The sequence below is a fragment of the Rutidosis leptorrhynchoides genome, chromosome 5, assembly GCF_046630445.1.
Source record: "Rutidosis leptorrhynchoides isolate AG116_Rl617_1_P2 chromosome 5, CSIRO_AGI_Rlap_v1, whole genome shotgun sequence".
Lineage (NCBI taxonomy): Eukaryota > Viridiplantae > Streptophyta > Magnoliopsida > Asterales > Asteraceae > Rutidosis > Rutidosis leptorrhynchoides.
The window spans coordinates 283,722,647-283,746,837 of NC_092337.1; positions in this window are offsets into that span (position 1 = coordinate 283,722,647).

The following is a 24,191-nucleotide window of genomic DNA, read 5'->3' on the forward strand; positions in this document are numbered from 1 at the left end:
ATATGGAAATATTTCTACTTGGACGCCGAAAGGCATACTCCCTCGACTCGAAATCAACGGGACGGAAATTCGTTATTTTGCACGAAGAATTCGAATACTAAATTGTGGATCCGATCAATATTCTTGTCATCACGTACCACACTACATACCTCTGTTATTTCACCGTTACCGTCTGATATTACTAGAAATTAAGATAACACACAATCCAACGATACTTCACTCTTCTTTGACTTAACGCCCTTGTGTTTCTGATAATCGGTCAACTATTATTCAACCCCGAACTATACAACTACGTGTACTACCTCGTTTCTCTTTCAGACTTCAACTTTTGACAACTAGAGGCACGTTATAGCAACCTCGAGATGTAAACTCATCCTATTCTAAGTCCTCATTTCACTACTATCTTTACCGTTCGCATTTCCGTTTAAAGAAACTCCTTGTAACATTTCTCCATGGATAGAGAAACTCCTCATATTACATAAGTATTCGCCACGAGGGTGAATAGTCCTAACGAACATTTTTCGAACCCTAACTAACTTGTTCAAACGTATCTTAAGAGATTCTATTCCAACACGGTGTATCTTTGTCAATTATTCTGTATCGAAATACTCGTTTCACTTCTAGTTTTACAAGAAACCTTGGGAACCTGCTTAGACATGAGTACCGCGTACCACCCACAAACTGACGAACCGAGCAAACGAACGATTTACGTCTTGGAAAGACATCTTACAAACTCGTATTGTCACCTTTAGTAGATCACTCTTACAACAGTAGTTACCACTCGTGTGTTCACGCGCACTTTTCGAAACCTTATATGACCGCTAATGTCATACCCCTGTTCATTTAACCAAAGCATCAACCACCGAAATCTGAACTCCATCAAGAAACAACAATTGAGATCGTTCAAGTCCGAGAAGGGCTCGAGACAACCCATTGTCGCCAGAAGAGTTATACCAAACTTAGAGGAGAACCTCACAAATCCCAGTGTGTAACCGCGTAATATTGAGAACCCGCACCTTGGAAGGGTGTAATCCGTTTCGGGAATCAGGGAAAGTTAAACCCGCGACATGTTAACCCTTTTGAAACCTTGGGGCGTATTGGAACCGCTCCCTACCGTTTAGAACTTCCGACTCAATTAAGTTTCCGTTTACCCTACATTTCGTGTAACAAACTTAGAAACGTGTCCTGCGGAACAGGAACGTGCAATCCTGCTGGATACATCAACTATCGATGACAAACTTCTCTTCATAGGAAAACCAGTTGAAACCGGGGATCGTAAAAACCGAACCTTAATGCAACGTAAAACCCTGACTATCCAAATTCATGAGAACCCTCAAGAACGTACTTTCACTTATTCATAGCATTGACAACGTAAAGTCTCGAGTAAGAGATATCGACTACTACTTCCAACTAAATTTCGGGACGAAATTTCTTTTGAGGTGTGGATAATGTAACATCCCGCATTTTTCCGTTAAATTATTTTAACGCCCGTCTTTTTCTTTTTAAATAATACCTTTCGTTATTTAAATTCGTACTTTTCGTTGACTAACGTCCTAATATTTCCGTTATTTAATTATAACATCTCTCGGTCACTCGAGCGTTTTTAAAATATTCGTTTGGTTAATTCACGCACCCGCACCCGAACTAGAGGGACTAAACTTGCAAAGAGGCCAAAGATTTGACTAGGTCAACTAGTCAAACCTTCAACCTCCTCCTCTCATTTCTCTCTTTCTCTTCTCTTTCATACTTCCATTTTCTCTCAAGAACTCAAACAAGAAATCATCATCTAAATCTGGATCAAGAGGCAAACATCAAAACAAATTACATTTTCGTGATCCTCTCTTCATCCTCTTCATTTTGGTACCAATTTCATCTCATTTGGGTAACTTTCTAAAATCACTAGATTTTGTGTTCTTGATGTTTTTGATTTATAAAGTTGTTAATTAGTGTCTATGGCTCAAGTCTAACATGAATATATGTTTTGTTTGCTCGATTTGTTGTTTTGGAGTAACTAGCATGAACTTGAAAATGGGTGTGCTTAATCTTCGATTTTGGATGAGTTAATGTTGTTATATTGTTAAAGTTCATGTTTTAATTGTGTTACTAGTGCCACTAGCTTCATATTGATATGTAGGTTGATTAAGAAAACTTCAAAAAACATGATTATTGATTTTGAGATGTTTGACTAGGGTTTGATAGTTCTTGACATGAATTTTTGGATGCTTGAATGTCATGGAATGTTAATTGTTAGTGTTTAGTAGTAATGTATGCTCCATTACCTTCAAAACGGCATATCATATGTGTGAATTGGTTTCCCGAAACTCAAATTGCATTTGAAGAACTTGAAACCTTAAAAATGAACGTTTAATGATCACTTGATGAGTTTTCGGCTATTATAAATGATGTTTTTGTTTGGTGAAACATGGTTAGTTGTGTTCCTTGTCAAAAGAGCTTTCCAACGGTATAAGATACGTCTTCTAGTTGTTTACGGTTTGAGTTTTGCGTTTGTTTGAAAATTGACCAAGTCTTGAACAAGTGAAACAGGCCTGGGACCAGGCCGCGGCGCGGCATAAGCCGTGCCCAGCTTCTGTCTCCAATGTCCGTTTCACGTGAAATGTTTGCCATGTTTTAGACTTCCAATTCGCATGCAACTTGTTCTAACATGCTTATATATGAATAACTAGCATAGAAAATTTGTCCGAGACCCGACCCGAACATGTTGACTTTTTCGTTGACTTTGACCCGACCAAGTTTGACTTTTTGTCAAACTTAATCAATTAATTATGCAATCTTCCTAACATGCTTTTATACTTGTATCTTGCATGAAACTTGACAATTTGCTTCACATGCTACATAATCGAGTCGTGTCGAGCCATAGGACTAATTGAACAACTTTGACCCTTCGTGACTACCGTTATTGATACAACCTATTTGTTTAGGTCGAGACTAGCGTTGTTCTTTACGCACGTTACTTGTTGAAGTACTTATTTACTCTTGCAATCAAAGGTGAGATCATAGTCCCACTTTTACTCTTTTTGAACTTATATTGGGATGAGAAAACATAAACGATTCTTTTGAACTAAGTGAACACAAGAACGGGAAAACAAACAATCTACATACGAGTTTAGAACAAAAATCCTCAATTCGATTATCATTAGTTACACTTGCCGGGTGTAAGCGAGAACTTATGTTATATGGCCATATGGGTTGACAACCCTCATCTTTGACGGTTAGCTACCGTCTACGGATGAAATATATTTTCGAGAATCAGTGTTTGTTCTAGCACTAAGTGATGGGGTATACAATGGAAGGAATGTTAAGCTTTGATAATTGGGTGCTCGTGAAACAAACTTTTGGAATGTATTACTATTATTCATTGATGCAAATCTTGTGGTTCACTTGTACTTACTTACTTAAACCTATGATTTCACCAACGTTTTCGTTGACAGATTTCTATGTTTTTCTCAGGTCTTGCACGATATGTGAAACATGCTTCCGCTTACTATTTGATACTTGCATCCGATGTCGAGTATACATGCATTTCATGGAGCGTCTTTTGACTTTACTTTAAACCGTGTCGCCTAGATTTCAATCGTATCTATAACGTTGTAACTTAACTTTTGGTTGAACAATTCTTGTAAACTTTGAAACAATCTTTATTTTGAAATGAAGGCGACATATTTTGGTCAAACGTTATCTTAAAGACTTATAATCAGGTAATGGGACCCACGTAGCCGACGCCGTCACTTGACGATTTGTCGGGGTCGCTACATAACAAACCCCATCCAAAGTACCGGATGCTTTAATACTTTGAAATTTATATCATGTCCGAAGGAGGATCCCGGAATGATAGGGGATATTCTTATATGTATCTAGTTAATGTCGGTTACCAGGTGTTCGCCATATGAATGATTATTTTTGTCTCTATGCATGGGACGTATATTTATGAGAACTGAAAATGAAATTCTTGTGGTCTATTAAAATGATGGAAATAAATGATTATGATAAACTAATGAACTCACCAACCTTTTGGTTGACACTTTAAAGCATGTTTATTCTCAGGTGTTAAAGAAATCTTCCGTTGTGCATTTGCTCATTTTAAAGATATTACTTGGAGTCTTTCATAGCATATTTCGAAGAACGTTGCATTCGAGTCACTGAGTTCATCAAAGATTATTATTAAATCAATTTATAGTTGGATAGTGGATATTATGAAATGGTATGCATGCCTGTCAATTTTCGATGTAAAGAAAGATTGTCTTTTAAAAACGAATGCAATGTTTGTAAAATGTATCATATAGAGGTCAAATACCTCGCAATGTAATCAACTATTGTAAATCGTTTATAATGTATATGAACGGGTCCTTTCACTTAGTAATCTGATGGGATTTATGGTTGTCTGTTTTATGGTTGAAGTCGACAGAACAAATCACGGGCAAGGAACTATTAGAACAGACAGAGATAAAATAGGTCATTCGCCTTTAACTGCTTTCTTTTTTTTTATATTTTTTTTATATATATATAATATTATTATTTAACAAATGAACTAATAATAATACTGTAAAAAAATATACACTAATATTAATATTAGAATAACATTAATGATAAAGATAATAATGATATTAATGAAACTAATACTTAATACTAATGATAATAATAATACAAATGATAATTATATTAATAATCAAAATAATACTAATAATAGTAGTAATGATAAATATAAATATTGATAATAAAAATAAAATGATAATTTTTATTGATAACAATAAGGATAATCATAGTAATTATAATTTTACCACCAATCATAATAACAATGATACTAATAATGAAACAATGATATTGATAATGGCATATAAAATTTCATATTTTTATGTTATAAATAATAATATTTGTAATACTGATATTTATGTTAGTATTAGTTTTTATTTTTATAATTGGAAGTAATATTAACACTATTAATAATATAACTATATTTTATCTTGCAGTTAATTTAATGTGTTAATAATATTTATAGTATGTATTATATAATTGAATACTTAATACTTATACTTTTTAATATATTACACTTTACGTATAATCAATAATTACGTATAGAAACCATATATATTCACACTACTATATATAAAATTCTGTTTTTAAATATCCGATTTTATTATGTACTAACTATATCCGATATATATTGAAACAACCAAACTCAAAGTATACATTTAATATTTTGTTACTTTGACAACTTATGTTCGAAACTATCCATATTCGATATACTCTCTATATTAAATTAAACAGTTTTAAATAACAAGTTTTAGTTAACCTAAGTTATCTTTCATAATAACTAACTCACATAATAGTTCATTGATATATTTAATTTATAATATGTAAGTATTTACATGTATAATTATTTATATGTACATTTCAATTTTTAATTAAGGGTTCGTGAATCGTTGGGATTAGTCAAAGGTTAAGTGTATACATGAACACAGTTCAAAGTTTTTGAGACTTCACCCTTTACATACTTTGCTTATCGTGTCAGAAACATATAAAGATCAAGTTTAAATTTGGTCAGAAATTCCCGGATCATCACACCTTTGAAGCTAGATCTATTTTTTTCATTTCCAGTAGGTTTATCCACAAAACCTGAGGTAGTAATGATGTTCATAACATCATTCGATTCATATATATAAAACTACCTTATTTGAAGGGTTAAATTTGAAATCACTAGAACATAGTTTAGTTAATTCTAAACTTGTTCGCAAACAAAAGTTAATCCTTCTAACTTGACTTTTAAAATCAACTAAACACATGTTCTATATCTATATGATATTCTAACTTAATGATTTAAAATCGAAAACACGAAAAACACCGTAAAACCGGATATACGCCGTCGTAGTAACACTGCGGGCTGTTTTGGGTTAGTTAATTAAAAACTATGATAAACTTTGATTTAAAAGTTGTTCTTCTGGGAAAAAATTTTTTCTTATGAACATGAAACTATATCCAAAAATCATGGTTAAACTCAAAGTGGAAGTATGTTTTCCAAAATGGTCATCTAGACGTCATTCTTTCAACTGAAAATGACTACCTTTACAAAAATGACTTGTAACCTATATTTCTGACTATAAACTTATACTTTTTTCTATTTAGATTCATAAACTTAAGTTCAATATGAAAATATAGCAACTTGAAACACTCAAAATGAATTTAAAACGAAGAAGTTATGGGTAAAACAAGATTGGATATTTTTGTTTGTTGTAGCTACGTGAAAATTGGTAACAAATTTATATTAATCATATCCTAGCTAACTTATATTGTATTATAAATGTATTCTAATATATTATGTAATCTTGGGATACCATAAACACGTATGCAAATGTTTTGACTTATCATATCGACCCATCTATATATAATATTTGGAACAACCATAGACACTCTATATGCAGTAATGTTGGAGTTAGCTATACAGGGTTGAGGTTGATTCCAAAAATATATATACTTTGAGTTGTGATCTAGCCTGAGACGTGTATACACTGGGTTGTGGATTGATTCAAGATAATATATATCAATTTATTTCTGTACATCTAACTATGGACAACTAGTTGTAGGTTACTAACGAGGACAGCTGACTTAATAAACTTAAAACATCAAAATTTATTAAAAGTGTTGTAAATATATTTTGAACATACTTTGATATATATGTACATATTTGTTATAGGTTCGTGAATCGACGAGTGGCCAAGTCTTACTTCCCGACGAAGTAAAAATCTGTGAAAGTGAGTTATAGTCCCACTTTTAAAATCTAATATTTTGGGATGCGAATACATGCAGTTTTATAAATGGTTTACGAAATAGACACAAGTAAATGAAACTACATTATATGGGTGAATGATCGAAGCCGAATATGCCCCTTTTACTTGGTAGCTTAAGAATTAGTAAACCGATCTACTAATTGACGCGCATCCTAAAGATAGATCTATTGGGCCTAACGAACCCCATCCAAAGTACCAGATGCTTTAGTACATCGAATTCGTTTTTATCATGTCCGAAGGATTTCCCGGAATGATAGGGGATATTCTTATATGCATCTTGTTAATGTCGGTTACCAGGTGTTCACCAAATGAATGAATTTTATCTCTAAGTATGGGATGTATATTGAAATATGAAATCTTGTGGTCTATTATTATTATAATTTGATAATATATAGGTTAAACCTATAACTCACCAACATTTTTGTTGACTTTTTAAGCATGTTTATACTCAGGTGATTATTAAGAGCTTCCGCTGTTGCATACTAAAATAAGGACAAGATTTGGAGTCCATGCTTGTATGATATTATGTAAAAACTGCATTCAAGAAACTTATTTTTGTTGTAATATATTCTTATTGTAAACCATTATGTAATAGTCGTGTGTAAACGATATATTTTAGATTATGATTACTTGATAATCTACGTAATACTTTTTAAAACTTTATCGATAAAATAAAGGTTATGGTTGTTTTAAAAATGAATGCAGTCTTTGAAAAATGTCTCATATAGAGGTCAAAACCTCGCGACGAAATCAATTAATATGGAACGTTTATAATCAATATGAACGGGACATTTCAGTATTTGGACAAGTTTGTTATCATATTCATTGACGATATCTTGATCTACTCCAAAAGCAAAGAAGAACATGAAGGACATTTGAGGATAATCCTTGGATTGCTAGAGAAAGAGCAATTATACGCCAAGTTTTCAAAGTGCGATTTTTGGTTGCAGACGGTACAATTTTTAGGTCACGTGGTTAGCAGTCAAGGTATTCATGTTGATCCTGCCAAGATCGAGGCTATTGGCAACTGGAGTTACCTAAGACCCCAACTCGAACATGATTAAAATGGATTGAACACCTGGTAACCGACATTAACAAGATGCATATAAGAATATCCCCTATCATTCTGGGAAATCCTTCGGACATGATAAAAACCAACATCGAAGTACTAAAGCATCTGGTACTTTGGATGGGGTTCGTTAGGCCCAATAGATCTATCTTTAGGATTCGCGTCAATTAGTAGACTGGTTTACTAATTCTTAGGTTACCAAGTAAAAGGTGCATATTCGGCTTCGATCATTCAATCATATAATGTAGTTTCGATTACTTGTGTCTATTTCGTAAAACATTTATAAAAGCAGCGCATGTATACTCAGTCCCAAAAATATATATTGCAAAAACATTTAAAAAGGGAGCAAATGAAACTCATTATACTGTATTTTTTAGTAAAAATACATATGACGACATTGAACAATGCAGGGTTGGCCTCGGATTCACGAACCTATATCATTCATATATATATATTAAAACATATACTTTTTGATTGAGGAAATATATATATATATATATATATATATTATATTAATGATATAGTTTTTATATATTTCATTACTTTATTAAATATATTCATAAAAATATTAATTTTGTTATTTTATATGAAATAAATATATTTATATATATATATATATATATATATATATATATATATATATATATATATATATATATATATATATATATATATATATATATATATACATATTATTTGTTTGTTAAATCAGTACTTTAGTAATACTAAGATAATATTTGAAATATTAATAGTGATAATACTAATATTAATAAAATGATGATATTATTTATAATTCTATTAATAAATATATTAATGATAGTTTTCAATAATCAATCTTATAATAATGATAATCTCAGTAGTTTTTAATAAAATTAATAATTGAATAATAATGATCACGAAAATATCCATTTTTTTATAGTGATATTTAATTCTTTATAAATATATCTATTTTATTAATTATGGCGATAAGTTTAATTATTACCATACTAATAATCATATCAACAATAATAATGATATTACCACTAGTACTTTTATTGATAATACAATAATAATACTAACAATTTGTAAAATGATACTAGTAATAATATTTATAATAATAATTTATATTATGTTCTTAATAATGATATTAATAATAATAATGTTCATAATTATAATAATAATAATACTTATATTAATATTGGTAGTGATAATAACAATAATACTAATTAATGATAATAATATTAGTAATAATAACAGTTATAACAATAATAATTAATACTAGTAATAATTATAACAATCATAATAATAATAATAATAATAATAATAATAATAATAATAATAATAATAATAATAATAATAATAATAATAATAATAATAATAATAATAATAATAATAATAATAATAATAATAATAAATGAGAAAACTACCTCACAAGAGTTTCAAAAAAAATAGTCGCACACGCCCGGGCTCGAACCCGTAACCTCTCGAATAGCATCAACACCCTAAACCAATCGGCTGAGCTTGTTTATCTGATTTTATACTATCCTAATTTAAATATATATCGTTTCTGTTATTCACCATCTCCTTCCTCATAACTCATTCAAAATCGACCATCCCACAAACTAATCATAAAACCATTTATAAGTCGTTTTTAAATTACTAAACTGATTGTTTATCTAATTTCTATGTTTGAAAATTAATTAAAACAGCAAAGAAAAAAAAAAGAAAAAGCATTAATAGCTTTATTTAAGAACACGAAGAACTCATATGATGATTTTGAAATTGAGACAGTTTTTGACCACGATCATAACACGAAAGATGTTTCAAATCCTTCCTAGAAACTATAAGAATCATTAATTTCAGCAGAATCTTTAAAACAGAGTCGAATTTAGTGATGAACACAGAGTTGACTTTTTGTAACATAAACTTTGACTTCAAAATTCTTAATCAATACAATGATTTATAATTTTGCAAAAAGTTTGCTTAAAGGATTACTAACAAACCTACATTTATGGATTTTGAAATAAAAATTGAATTGGAGTTTTTCTAAATCAAGAACACGTACAGGGCATCTTCCTGTGTTCTTCCCCTTTTTTCTGTTTTATTTGAATAAAAAAATCGTTCATGATTTCTGTAAATTGTGAATCACAATGTGTGTCATTTTATATCAATTAACACTGGATTAAATTTATATACAGTCAAATTGTAGTCGACAGCTAGTTAAATCGAGTACAGAGAAATAAAGAAAAAAAATACAAGAAGAAAGGGATGTCTAGCAGAACTTTGAAATCTTGTGATAAATTTTGGAATCAAATCGTACTGCAAATCAGACAGAAAACATGTCACCTACAGTTTGAGAATGATGGAAAACTGAATTGGGTCCTTTACAAGTAAATATGCATTTATCTAATTTATATTTGTTTATACAGTATTTATATATGTATATTTATATGTATATGTATTATATATATATATATATATATATATGTGTGTGTGTGTGTGTGTATGTGTATAGTATCTGGTACATGTATATGTATCTTATCACAAATTGGTATTAACAATTATATACGTATATTAATAATATTATTAATACTAATATTAAATATGTAAATATTAATAAAATTAATAATAATGATAATAGTAATAGGAATAATAGTAATGATAATATATCATTAATACTAAAGAAATAAATAAACGTACTAATAACAATAATAATAGAAATGCTATATTTTAATGATATAAAAAAATAATTTAATAATTATGATAATAATAGTTCTTAATGATAATATTAATAATAAAATTTAATAACAATACTAATATTAATCATAAATAAAATTTTAATTTTACTACTAATTATAATAATATTGGTACTAATAATAACATATCAATTTATGTATATCAAACTCCATATTTCTATAATAATATGACTAATACTGATTTCAATATTAATATTAATAATAATAATAATAATAATAATAATAATAATAATAATAATAATGAAAGTAATAATAATATTTGTATAACACTTATATTTCTAATTTTGTAATCACATCTAATGTATTAACCTTACATTTTATTAATTATAATATTTAATAATTATATAATATATATGATATGATCACATATATTGAATATTTATTATTAACATATCTGGTATATATTATACATATAATAGTAATTATGTACATAATTCATATATGTTTATATAGATTAATTTTTAATAACAACCTTATTATTTTGTATAATATTTTTTATATTTGATTTTAATGTTTCAGTTATATTTAATTATTATATATACATACATGTATAGTCATTAATTTTTATATATACATATTTAGTTCTAATGATTAAATATATTTTATTACTTCAATTTAGTATATATATACTTTTGTTTATATATATATATATATATATATATATATATATATATATATATATATATATATATATATATATATATATATATATATATATATATATATATATATATATATATACTTTTACTTACACACAATTATTCGTAAATCGTCGGATATAGTCAAAGGGTAATTGATAATATGAACACAGTTCAAAATTGTTAATACTTCAACATAACAGACTTTTCTTATCGTGTCGAATCATAATAAGATTAAGTTTAAATATGATCGGAAATCTCCGGGTCGTCACGGTACCTACCCGTTAAAGAAATTTCGTCCCAAAATTTGAGTGGGATGGTCATAGATGACAATAAGTATGTTTTCATGACACATATGAGCTGATAAATAGAGTTTTATTACCATTGAGTAATAAGGATAAAATATTTTGCTTACTCGAAGAGTACGAGTAAAGCTATCACTAAATAGTGAAATAGGAAAGACAAGTTTCATCATAACTTTTGACTAGTCATGGTTGAATTCCGGAATTCAAGGGATTAAAGAAAATCTTCGAAATCTCAAAGATTTGATTCTTCGGCGAATATGGAAATTAAGATCTCTATAATTAAATACGGTGATCTGCCTCGATTACTCTGTCTGATATTTCCATTATAAATTAACCTCTTCTGTTCCATTATTCTCACCACTCCTATATTTTCTTTCTTAGTTCATACATCCAAAAGATTGTGAAAATACTTAATCCCGTTCTAATCCTTGATATTTTTCTAATTATCATTTCTGTGATCCTTCTTTTCAATCTTCTACCAGAAAAATCTGTTTACTTCTACTATTAACTTGGGGTGATACTGTTCTTAATTATACCGTGTCTTTATATTGCTATTTGTATTAATATCCACGGTTTGTAACCTTTGCGTTGTTATTGGGCTTTATATTTTCTCTTATATTTCGGAGTTCCTGCTTCCGTCTTCTATGTAGTGACCCGAACTTTTCCATGTTTATATATATTAATTGAGATTGATATTTACATGATTAAATGTTTCCAACATGTTAAGCAATCAAACTTGTTAAGACTTGATTAATTGAAATATGTTTCATATAGACAATTGACCACCCAAGTTGACCGGAGATTCACGAACGTTAAAACTTGTAAAAACGACATGACGATATATATATATGGATATACATATGGTTAACATGAGATTATGATAAGTAAGTATCTCCATAAGTATATTAAAAATGAGTTATATACATATAAACAAGACTACTAACTTAAGGATTTCGAAACGAGACATATATGTAACGATTATCGTTGTAACGACATTTAAATGTATATATATCATATTAAGATATATTAATATATCATAATATCATGATAATATAATAATTTAACATCTCATTAGATATAATAAACAATGGGTTAACAACATTAATTGAGATCGTTAACTTAAAGGTTTCAAAACAACACTTACATGTAACGACTAACGATGACTTAACGACTCAGTTAAAATGTATAGACATGTAGTGTATTTAGATGTATTAAAATACTTTTGGAAGACTTCAAGACATATATCGAAACACTCATACTTAACGAAAATGGTTACAGTTACTTTCCCATTCTTTTCTTTCATCAAGAATTCTAGTCGTATTCTTACCCGTATTATACACAGCTTCAAAACGTACTTACTATGGGTATATACCAATAGGAACTAGCATGGGATTCCACTCTTGATTATGTCATGTATGACTAATCAATTTTAACTTCTACCATGAGCTAGTCAACTAACTAGAACTCCTTTTAACCCCACTCACCACTCACCAATTACCACTCATCATTCACTCCATTTCACTTCCAATTCTCTTTCTAATTCTCTTTCAACACACACACACACTATTATGAACGTATTTTTCTAGTAGTTAATCATCATCTTCATCAAAAATCACTTCAAGAATCAAGCTATAATCATCATAGGAAGAACACTTCAAGAACACTTCAAAAATCCCTTCAAGTTTACTAATTTACTTCCAAGCTTTCTAATCCATTCCAAGTAATCATCTAAGATCAAGAAACCTTTGTTATATATAGTAGGTTATCTTTCTTATTCAAGGTAATATTCATATTCAAACTTTGATTCAATTTCTATAACTATAAACTATCTTAATTCGAGTAAAAATCTTACTTGAACTTGTTTTTGTGTCATGATCCTACTTCAAGAACTTTCAAGCCATCCAAGATCCTTTGAAGCTAGATCATTTCTTGTCACTTCCAGTAGGTTTACCTACTAAAATTGAGGTAGTAATGATGTTCATAACATCATTCGATTCATATATATAAAACTATCTTATTCGAAGGTTTAAACTCGTAATCACTAGAACATAGTTAATGATTTAAAACCTGGAAACATATGTTATATATCTATATGATATGCTAACTTAATGATTTAAAACCTGGAAACACGAAAAACACCGTAAAACTGGATTTACGCCGTCGTAGTAACACCGCGGGCTGTTTTGGGTTAGTTAATTAAAAACTATGATAAACTTTGATTTAAAAGTTGTTATTCTGAGAAAATGACTTTTATTATGAACATGAAACTATATCCAAAAATTATGGTTAAACTCAAAGTGGAAGTATGTTTTCTAAAATGGTCATCTAGACGTCGTTCTTTCGACTGAAATGACTACCTTTACAAAAACGACTTGTAACTTATTTTTCCGACTATAAACCTATACTTTTTCTTTTTAGATTCATAAAATAGAGTTCAATATGAAACCATAGCAATTTGATTCACTCAAAACGGATTTAAAATGAAGAAGTTATGGGCAAAACAAGATTGGATAATTTTTCTCATTTTAGCTACGTGAAAATTGGTAACAAATCTATTCCAGCCATAACTTAATCAACTTGTATTGTATATTATGTAATCTTGAGATACCATAGACACGTATACAATGTTTCGACCTATCATGTCGACACATCTATATATATTTCGGAACAACCATAGACACTCTATATGTGAATGTTGGAGTTAGCTATACAGGGTTGAGGTTGATTCCAAAATATGTATAGTTTGAGTTGTGATCAATACTGAGATACGTATACACTGGGTCGTGGATTGATTCAAGATAATATTTATCGATTTATTTCTGTATATCTAACTGTGGACAACTAGTTGTAGGTTACTAACGAGGACAGCTGACTTAATAAACTTAAAACATCAAAATATATTAAAAGTGTTGTAAATATATTTTGAACATACTTTGATATATATGTATATATTGTTATAGGTTCGTGAATCAACCAGTGGCCAAGTCTTACTTCCCGACGAAGTAAAAATCTGTGAAAGTGAGTTATAGTCCCACTTTTAAAATCTAATATTTTTGGGATGAAAATACATGCAGGTTTTATAAATGATTTACAAAATAGACACAAGTACATGAAACTACATTCTATGGTTGAATTATCGAAATCGAATATGCCCCTTTTTCTTAAGTCTGGTAATCTAAGAATTAGGGAACAGACACCCTAATTGACGCGAATCCTAAAGATAGATCTATTGGGCCTAACAAACCCCATCCAAAGTACTGGATGCTTTAGTACTTCGAAATTTATATCATATCCGAAGGGTGTCCCGGAATGATGGGGATATTCTTATATATGCATCTTGTTAATGTCGGTTACCAGGTGTTCACCATATGAATGATTTTTATCTCTATGTATGGGATGTGTATTGAAATATGAAATCTTGTGGTCTATTGTTACGATTTGATATATATAGGTTAAACCTATAACTCACCAACATTTTTGTTGATGTTTAAAGCATGTTTATTCTCAGGTGAATATTAAGAGCTTCCGCTGTTGCATACTAAAATAAGGACAAGATTTGGAGTCCATGTTTGTATGATATTGTGTAAAAACTGCATTCAAGAAACTGATTTCGATGTAACATATTTGTATTGTAAAAACCATTATGTAATGGTCGTGTGTAAACAGGATATTTTAGATTATCATTATTTGATAATCTATGTAAAGCTTTTTAAACCTTTATTTATGAAATAAAGGTTATGGTTTGTTTTAAAAATGAATGCAGTCTTTGAAAAACGTCTCATATAGAGGTCAAAACCTCGCAACGAAATCAATTAATATGGAACGTTTTTAATCAATAAGAACGGGACATTTCAGTTGGTATCCGAGCGTTGGTCTTAGAGAACCAGAATTTTGCATTAGTGTGTCTTATCGAGTTTGTTAGGATGCATTAGTGAGTCTGGACTTCGACCGTGTTTACTTGAAAAATGATTGCTTAACAAATTTTGTTGGAAACTATATATTTTTAACATGTGAATATTATGTGATATATTAATCTCTTAACGCGTTTGATATTATGTGATAGATGTCTACCTCTAGAACAAGTCCCATTCACTCACCTAATAATAATGAAGAGTCAAATGTAAATTGGAATGATTCGTGGACTGATTCACAAGTTCCCGAAGAGGAACCGGAAGAAGAGTCGGAACCAGAAGAAGAATCGGAACCGGAAGAAGAATCGGAACCGGATGAAGAAATAGAACCGGTGGGGGAAATAATAAAACGGTTAATTATGGTCAATGGTGTTTCCGCTAAGGAAGCAAAATATTGGGAGGATTACCAATTCTCCGATGAATCGGATTCTGACGAGAATTCCGATGATGTTATAGAAATTACCCCAATGGAATTTAAAAAGGCAAAAGAAAATAATAAGGGAAAGGGCATAAAAATAGAGAAATCTAATTCCAACCCCGATGAACTTTATATGTATCGTCAACCCCCGAAGTCCTTAAGTTGTAACAATGACCCGGGAATCTCTAAACCACCAGGTTTTTCTAAACCAATGTGGAAAACGACGGCTCGTATTAGGGGAACATCATATATCCCTAGAAACTTGGCAAAACGAACCAAAACCGAAGAAGAAGAAACAAGCGAGTCGGAATAAGATAGTTGTATTCGTGTGGTGTAATATATGTAATATAGTGTGCTTATGCTTTATGATATATGTAAAAATTGCTTGTATTAATAAGTATTTTTTTTATGAATCTAACTCTTGTCTATTTTACAGTATAAAAACACAAAATGGATAGACAACCCAATATTTTAAGAGACCTACCCGGAGACATGATTGATGAAATCTTGTCTAGAGTCGGTCAGAATTCTTCGGCACAACTATTTAAGGCGAGATCAGTTTGTAAGACATTCGAAGAACATTCCAAGAATGCCTTGGTTTATAAAAGGCTTTCGTTCGAAAGATGGTGGATATCACATTGGGAAATCCATAAGTTACGATGTGTTTACTATGACGCATATATTGCGGGGAACCCAAATGCTATTTTACGCAATGGGTTAAGAAATTATTTTGACTCAATATATCCGAATATTGGACTTCGTGATTTAGAAAAAGCGGCTAACATGCAACATAAAGAAGCATGTTATGCATACGGATTAGTAATGTTCTCTTCTCACCAAAGTGAGAACAAGAACATCGGCCTACAACTATTAAACAAAACGTTCCCACAAGTGACGGAGTCGGTAATTGGGGTAAGAAATGAGGTTTTTAGATTGTTACGGGACTGTTGGACATTACGTAACCCTCGTCCCTTTGATGACGTTACAACACGCTGTCTTATCAACGGCCATAACGGTTATGTTCCACAAGACCAAGGATGGGAAGTAGTCCTAGTAAAACCAAAATGCATGACTTGTTTCTGGACGTATGAATTACGTGTATTTATTGCCTTTGCTGAACGACTTGTGTACTAGCTAGAATTATCTTCACAACTATATTGTATCAAAGTTATTGTGTGCTATATTTCATGCTTTATGTAAAATAAGCGGTATTGTAAGTTTGTAAAATATTGTATAAAAGTTTGAACGCGAAATATTATTTTAATCAGTTTTTCATATAGAATTGTAGTAGTTGAATTGTATATTAGCTACTAAGTATGAACTTAACGGGTAGGTACTACCCGAATTTAAACTTATAAAACGCTAATATGAAGAAAAAGCTTTTATAAATGAGTTCATATTATGCTACGAAATACTATTAACTACTCTTAATATTCTGTATGATTAACTTGTTCCATTTGACTATTTTGAAAGAAATGGCACCGACTACTCGACACACCGTGAATATGAATGAAGAGGAATTCCGTACTTTTCTAGCTTCAAACATAGCCGCAGTACAGGCTGCGCTACATACCAACAATAACCTTGGATCTAGCAGTACAGGAAATCGTGTAGGATGCACCTACAAAGAATTCACTGCCTGCAAACCTTTGAAATTTGATGGAACCGAAGGACCGATCGGATTGAAACGGTGGACCGAGAAGGTCGAATCGGTGTTTGCCATAAGTAAGTGTACTGAAGAGGACAAAGTGAAGTACGCTACGCATACCTTCACAGGTTCTGCGTTAACATGGTGGAATACCTATCTAGAGCAAGTGGGACAAGACGATGCGTACGCACTACCGTGGTCAGCATTCAAGCACTTGATGAACGAGAAGTACCATCCCAGAACCGAGGTCAATAAGCTCAAGACAGAACTTAGAGGGTTACGAACCCAAGGATTTGATATTACCACGTACGAAAGACGATTCACAGAATTGTGCCTATTGTGTCCGGGAGCATTCGAAGATGAGGAAGAGAAGATCGACGCGTTTGTGAAAGGATTACCGGAAAGAATCCAAGAAGATATAAGTTCACACGAGCCCGCCTCCATACAACAGGCATGTAGAATGGCTCACAAACTAGTGAACCAGATTGAAGAAAGAATTAAAGAACAGACTGCTGAAGAGGCCAATGTGAAGCAAGTCAAAAGAAAGTGGGAGGAAAACGGTGATAAGAATCACCAATACAACAACAACAGCAATTACAACAATAATTTCAACAATTATCCCAACAATCGCAACATCAATCGCAACTACAACAAACGGCCCAACAACAACAACAACAACAACAGCAACTACAACAATCATCCCAACAACAATAATAACCGCAACAACAACAACAACAATCAGAAGCAGCTATGTCAAAGGTGTGAAAAGTATCACTCTGGGTTCTGCACCAAATTTTGCAACAAGTGTAAAAGAAATGGTCATAGCGCGGCGAAGTGTGAGGTCTATGGACCAGGGGTTAATAGAACGAAAGGAACAAATGGTGTCGGAACGAGTAATGGCGGAGCAAGTAGTGTCGGAGCAAGTTATGCCAATGTAGTTTGTTATAAATGTGGAAAACCGGGCCACATTATTAGAAATTGCCCGAACCAGGAGAACACGAATGGACAAGGCCGCGGAAGAGTTTTCAATATTAATGCGGCAGAGGCACAGGAAGACCCGGAGCTTGTTACGGGTACGTTTCTTATTGACAATAAATCTGCTTACGTTTTATTTGATTCGGGTGCGGATAGAAGCTATATGAGTAGAGATTTTTGTGCTAAATTAAGTTGTCCATTGACGCCTTTGGATAGTAAATTTTTACTCGAATTAGCAAATGGTAAATTAATTTCAGCAGATAATATATGTCGGAATCGAGAAATTAAACTGGTTAGTGAAACATTTAAGATTGATTTGATACCAGTAGAGTTAGGGAGTTTTGATGTGATAATCAGTATGGACTGGTTGAAAGAAGTGAAAGCAGAGATCGTTTGTTACAAAAATGCAATTCACATTATACGAGAAAAAGGAAAACCCTTAATGGTGTACGGAGAAAAGGGCAACATGAAGCTACATCTTATTAGTAATTTGAAGGCACAAAAACTAATAAAAAAGGTTGCTATGCTGTTCTAGCATACGTCGAGAAAGTACAAACTGAAGAAAAGAGCATCAATGATGTTCCCATTGCAAAAGAATTTCCCGATGTATTTCCGAAAGAATTACCGGGATTACCCCCACATCGATCCGTTAAATTTCAAATAGATCTTGTACCAGGAGCTGCACCAATAGCTCGTGCTCCTTACAGACTCGTACCCAGTGAGATGAAATTACTACAAAGCCAATTACAAGAACTTTTAGAGCGTGGTTTCATTCGACCAAGCACATCACCGTGGGGAGCTCCTGTTTTGTTTGTCAAGAAGAAAGATGGTACATTCAGGTTGTGTATCGACTACCGAGAGTTGAACAAACTTACCATCAAGAACCGCTACCCACTACCGAGAATTGACGACTTATTTGATCAACTACAAGGCTCGTCTGTTTATTCAAAGATTGACTTACGTTTCGAGTATCATCAAATGCGGGTGAAAGAAGATGATATTCCAAAGACTGCTTTCAGAACACATTACGGTCATTACGAGTTTATGATCATGCCGTTTGGTTTAACTAATGCACGAGCTATGTTCATGGACCTTATGAACGGAGTGTGTGGACCATACCTTGACAAGTTTGTCATTGTTTTCATTGATGACATACTTATTTACTCAAAGAATGACCAAGAACACGGTGAACATTTGAGAAAGGTGTTAGAAGTATTGAGGAAGGAAGAATTGTACGCTAAGTTTTCAAAGTGTGCATTTTGATTGAAAGAAGTTCAATTCCTCGGTCACATAGTGAACAAAGAAGGTATTAAGGTGGATCCGGCAAAGATAGAAACTGTTGAAAAGTGGGAAACCCCGAAAACTCCGAAACACATACGCCAGTTTTTAGGACTAGCTGGTTACTACAGAAGGTTCATCTAAGACTTTTCCAGAATAGCAAAACCCTTGACTGCATTAACGCATAAAGGGAAGAAATTTGAATGGAATGATGAACAAGAGAAAGCGTTTCAGTTATTGAAGAAAAAGCTAACTACGGCACCTATATTGTCATTGCCTGAAGGGAATGATGATTTTGTGATTTATTGTGACGCATCAAAGCAAGGTCTCGGTTGTGTATTAATGCAACGAACGAAGGTGATTGCTTATGCGTCTAGACAATTGAAGATTCACGAACAAAATTATACAACGCATGATTTGGAATTAGGCGCGGTTGTTTTTGCATTAAAGACTTGGAGGCACTACTTATATGGGGTCAAAAGTATTATATATACCGACCACAAAAGTCTTCAACACATATTTAATCAGAAACAACTGAATATGAGGCAGCGTAGGTGGATTGAATTGTTGAATGATTACGACTTTGAGATTCGTTACCACCCGGGGAAGGAAAATGTGGTAGCTGATGCCTTGAGCAGGAAGGACAGAGAACCCATTCGAGTAAAATCTATGAATATAATGATTCATAATAACCTTACTACTCAAATAAAGGAGGCGCAACAAGGAGTTTTAAAAGAAGGAAATTTAAAGAATGAAATACCCAAAGGATCGGAACAGCATCTTAATATTCGGGAAGACGGAACCCGGTATAGGGCTGAAAGGATTTGGGTACCAAAATTTGGAGATATGAGAGAAATGGTACTTAGAGAAGCTCATAAAACCAGATATTCAATACATCCTGGAACGGGGAAGATGTACAAGGATCTCAAGAAACATTTTTGGTGGCCGGGTATGAAAGCCGATGTTGCTAAATACGTAGGAGAATGTTTGACGTGTTCTAAGGTCAAAGCTGAGCATCAGAAACCATCAGGTATACTTCAACAACCCGAAATCCCAGAATGGAAATGGGAAAACATTACCATGGATTTCATCATTAAATTGCCAAGGACTGCAAGTGGTTTTAATACTATTTGGGTAATAGTTGATCGTCTCACCAAATCAGCACACTTCCTGCCAATAAGAGAAGATGACAAGATGGAGAAGTTAGCACGACTGTATTTGAAGGAAGTCATCTCCAGACATGGAATACCAATCTCTATTATCTCTGATAGGGATGGCAGATTTATTTCAAGATTCTGGCAGACATTACAGCAAGCATTAGGAACTCGTCTAGACATGAGTACTGCCTATCATCCACAAACTGATGGGCAGAGCGAAAGGACGATACAAACGCTTGAAGACATGCTACGAGCATGTGTTATTGATTTCAGAAACAGTTGGGGTCGACATCTACCGTTAGCAGAATTTTCCTACAACAACAGCTACCATTCAAGCATTGAGATGGCGCCGTTTGAAGCACTTTATGGTAGAAAGTGCAGGTCTCCGATTTGTTGGAGTGAAGTGGGGGATAGACAGATTACGGGTCCGGAGATTATACAAGAAACTACCGAGAAGATCATCCAAATTCAACAACGATTGAAAACCACCCAAAGTCGACAAAAGAGCTACGCTGACATTAAAAGAAAAGATATAGAATTTGAAATTGGAGAGATGGTCATGCTTAAAGTTGCACCTTGGAAAGGCGTTGTTCGATTTGGTAAACGAGGGAAATTAAATCCAAGGTATATTGGACGATTCAAGATTATTGATCGTACTTGAGTTACCTCAACAACTCGCGGCTGTACATAACACTTTCCACGTCTTGAATTTGAAGAAATATTTTGTTAAAGAAGATCTCACTATTCCGTTAGATGAAATCCAAATCAACGAAAAACTCCAATTCATCGAAGAACCCGTCGAAATAATGGATCGTGAGGTTAAAAGACTTAAGCAAAACAAGATACCAATTGTTAAGGTTCGATGGAATGCTCGTAGAGGACCCGAGTTCACCTGGGAGCGTGAAGATCAAATGAAGAAGAAATACCCGCATCTATTTCCAGAAGATTCATCAACACCTTCAACAGCTTAAAATTTCGGGACGAAATTTATTTAACGGGTAGGTACTGTAGTGACCCGAACTTTTCCATGTTTATATATATTAATTGAGATTGATATTTACATGATTAAATGTTTCCAACATGTTAAGCAATCAAACTTGTTAAGACTTGATTAATTGAAATATGTTTCATATAGACAATTGACCACCCAATTTGACCGGCGATTCACGAACGTTAAAACTTGTAAAAATGACATGACGATATATATATGGATATACATATGGTTAACATGAGATTATGATAAGTAAGTATCTCCATAAGTATATTAACAATGAGTTATATACATATAAACAAGACTACTAACTTAAGGATTTCGAAACGAGACATATATGTAACGATTATCGTTGTAACGACATTTAAATGTATATATATCATATTAAGATATATTAATATATCATAATATCATGATAATATAATAATTTAACATCTCATTAGATATAATAAACAATGGGTTAACAACATTAATTGAGATCGTTAACTTAAAGGTTTCAAAACAACACTTACATGTAACGACTAATGATGACTTAACGACTCAGTTAAAATGTATATACATGTAGTGTATTTAGATGTATTAAAATACTTTTGGAAGACTTCAAGACATATATCAAAACACTCATACTTAACAAAAATGGTTACAGTTACTTTCCCATTCTTTTCTTTCATCAAGAATTCTAGTCGTATTCTTACCCGTATTATACACAGCTTCAAAACATACTTACTATGGGTATATACCAATAGGAACTAGCATGGGATTCCACTCTTGATTATGTCATGTATGAATAATCAATTTTAACTTCTACCATGAGCTAGTCAACTAACTAGAACTCCTTTTAACCCCACTCACCACTCACCAATTACCACTCATCATTCACTCCATTTCACTTCCAATTCTCTTTCTAATTCTCTCTCAACACACACACACTATTATGAATGTATTTTTCCAGTAGTTAATCATAATCTTCATCAAAAATCACTTCAAGAATCAAGCTATAATCATCATAGGAAGAACACTTCAAGAACACTTCAAAAATCCCTTCAAGTTTACTAATTTACTTCCAAGCTTTCTAATCCATTCCAAGTAATCATCTAAGATCAAGAAACCTTTGTTATATACAGTAGGTTATCTTTCTTATTCAAGGTAATATTCATATTCAAACTTTGATTCAATTTCTATAACTATAAACTATCTTAATTCGAGTAAAAATCTTACTTGAACTTGTTTTTGTGTCATGATCCTACTTCAAGAACTTTCAAGCCATCCAAGATCCTTTGAAGCTAGATCATTCCTTGTCACTTCCAGTAGGTTTACCTACTAAACTTGAGGTAGTAATGATGTTCATAACATCATTCGTTTCATATATATAAAACTATCTTATTCGAAGGTTTAAACTCGTAATCACTAGAACATAGTTTAGTTAATTCTAAACTTGTTCGCAAACAAAAGTTAATCCTTCTAACTTGACTTTTAAAATTAACTAAACACATGTTATATATCTATATGATATGCTAACTTAATGATTTAAAACCTGGAAACACGAAAAACACCATAAAACCGGATTTACGCCGTCGTAGTAACACCGCGGGCTGTTTTGGGTTAGTTAATTAAAAACTATGATAAACTTTGATTTAAAAGTTGTTATTCTGAGAAAATGACTTTTATTATGAACATGAAACTATATCCAAAAATTATGGTTAAACTCAAAGTGGAAGTATGTTTTCTAAAATGGTCATCTAGACGTCGTTCTTTCGACTGAAATGACTACCTTTACAAAAACGACTTGTAACTTATTTTTCTGACTATAAACCTATACTTTTTCTATTTAGATTCATAAAATAGAGTTCAATATGAAACCATAGCAATTTTATTCACTCAAAACGGATTTAAAATGAAGAAGTTATGGGTAAAACAAGATTGGATAATTTTTCTCATTTTAGCTACGTGAAAATTGGTAACAAATCTATTCCAACCATAACTTAATCAACTTGTATTGTATATTATGTAATCTTGAGATACCATAGACACGTATACAATGTTTCGACCTATCATGTCGACACATCTATATATATTTCGGAACAACCATAGACACTCTATATGTGAATGTTATTGTTAGCTATACAGGGTTGAGGTTGATTCCAAAATATGTATAGTTTGAGTTGTGATCAATACTGAGATACGTATACACTGGGTCGTGGATTGATTCAAGATAATATTTATCGATTTATTTCTGTATATCTAACTGTGGACAACTAGTTGTAGG